The following is a 2640-nucleotide window of genomic DNA, read 5'->3' as shown; positions in this document are numbered from 1 at the left end:
GCTCCTCCGATGCTGCTTGGCCTGCTGTGTTCATCCAGCTCTACACCTTGTTATCTCTATTGCCAGACTTGCTGAGTTTCTCCAATAATTTCTGCTTTTGTTTATAATGTCCCTGGGACTTGGGTTCAGATACTGCCACAGCAGATGGTGGTATTTGAATTTGATTTAAGACATTTGTGGCACAATGGTAGTGTCCATACCTCTGGGCCAGGAGGCTTGCGTTCAAGTCCCAGCTGCTCCAGAGATGTGCCATAACAGCATAAGAAATAGGAGCAGGAGGCAGGCCCCGCAAGCCTTCTTTGCCATTCATTAAGATCATTTTTTGAATCATAGCTGATCATTTTTTTTGTAGAACTCAGCTCCACTTATATGCCTGCTCACCATAACCCTTATCATGGAATCATAGAATCCCTACAGTGTGGAAACAGGCCCTTCGGCCCAACAAGTACACATCAAACCTCAAAGCATCCCACCCAGACCCACCTAATCTACACATCCCTGAACACAACAGGCAATTTAGCATGGCCAATTCATTGCACACCTTTGGATTGTGGGAGGAAACCAGAGTACCCAGAGGAAATCCACACAGACATGAGGAGAACATACAAGCTCAGCACAGAAAGTCACCCAAAGGTAGAATTGAACCTAGGTCCCTGGTACTGTGAAGCAGCAGTGCTAACCACTGAACCACCGTGCCACCCTATCTTCTATTGTTCAAAAATCTATTTTTGCCTTAAAAACATTCAACGAGGTGGCCTCAACTTCTTCACTGGGCAGGGAATTCCACAGATTCACAATGCTTTAGGTGAAGAAGTTCCTCCTCAACTTAGTCCTAAATCCGTTCCCCCTTATTTTGGGGCTATGCCCCCCCAGTTCTAGTTTCACCCGCAAACGGAAACATCCTCCCTGCTTCTTTCTTATTTATTCCCCGTGTTATTCCTGGCTTCTCTTTTGATTCAGCATTCCACGCATGCACCATCACTCCATTCTGAGTGAAGGTTTAAATATCCTCACAGGAACAATCATTTCTGAATCTAGAGTCTTTTACACAAAGTATCAGTTATCTGACTGCTGTTAAATTCTCATTCTTCAAATACAGACCACCTTCACACGCTCACCCAGTATTACCCCCATTCACTGTTCGTACATTCCCCGCAGGACTTAAACAAACACATTTGATACAACTAAAGGTAACACTAGATTTTAAAAAGGAACTTAAACAATGTAGTCAAAAAGAATTGTTAGTTAAGGACTGGGAGGGTTTTAACAAACAGTCAATGATGATCAGGATTTGATGAAATGGAGTGAGAGGAAACTACCAAGGAATATCAAAATAGGTTATGTAGCTTCTGTTGTTATATGCCGCTAGTGGTGAAGAAATTAATGGAATGAAATGGCAGCAAGTAACCAAGAGGTGCAGCTTCTTAGAGGAAGTGTTAGAGGAAGTGGTTGCAGAGATGTACCCATATATCTGCTGCCCTTGTCCTTCTAAGTGGCAGAGGCCATTGGCTTGGAAGGTGCTGTCAAAAGACCTTTAGTGAGTTAGTGCAGTGTGTCTTGTTGATGGAGAACACTGCTGCCTCAGTGGTGAAGGGAGTGCATATCGAAGGTGGCAAATGTGGCGCCAATCAAGCAGGCTGGATGGTGTCATGCTTCTTGAGTGTTGTTGGAGCCGCACCCATCCATTCAAGTGGGAATATGACACTCCTGACTTGTGCTTTGCAGGTGGTGGACATTTTGGAGAGTCAGGAGGTGAATTACTCAATACAGGATTGTTAGTCTCTGACCTGCTGTTGTAAACATTGTATTTATGTGGCTAGTCCAGTTCTGTTTCTAGTCAATGTTAACCTTCAGTATATTGATAGTGGGAGATTCAGCAATGGTAATACCATTGAACATCAAGGTCAAGGGACAATGGTTATATTCTCTCTTGTTGGAGATGATCATTTCCTGCACTTATGGAGGTTTTGAATGTTACTTGCCACTTGTCAACTCATATGCTATCCATGTCTTTCTGCATTTGGACATGGACTGTTCCAGCAAATGAGAAGTCATTGATGTTGTTGAGCAGTTTCGATGAAGGGGCCCCAGACTCAAAATGTTAACTCTGCTTTCTTTCGACAGATGTTGCCAGACCTGCTGAGTTCCTTCAGCAATTTCTGCTTTTGTTTGTTTCAGATCTCCATCATCCACAATTCTTTGTTTAATTTATCTGACAATGCACAGTCATCAGTGAACATCCCCACTTCTGACCTTATGATGGAGGGAAGGTCGTTGATGAAGCAGCTGAAGATGGTTGGCCTGGGACGCTGCCCTGAGGAACTCCTGCAGAGATATCCTGGACCTGAGCTGAGTAACCTCCATCATATTCCAAATTGCCCCTCATAACTCTGTTCAGATTCAAGACCCTAGTTTCACAATCAACTATATCATATTTATACTTTTATATGAAAGTCCTTACACTATGATCAGAATAGGGAGGATGGGGAGGTGATGAGCAACTATCTTATTGAATGAGGGGACAGTGGAGGAGGTCAGAGTTACCAATTGCCTGCTCCTTTTCCTTGGCTATGTTCTGCCCAGGTGTTGGAAAGGGAGCACATGGGGCGCACCAACACTCTTGATGCTTTTAGAGGGTGG

This window comes from Rhincodon typus, chromosome 23 (assembly GCF_021869965.1).
Source record: "Rhincodon typus isolate 14 chromosome 23, sRhiTyp1.1, whole genome shotgun sequence".
NCBI lineage: Eukaryota > Metazoa > Chordata > Chondrichthyes > Orectolobiformes > Rhincodontidae > Rhincodon > Rhincodon typus.
This window is presented reverse-complemented; position numbering follows the sequence as displayed.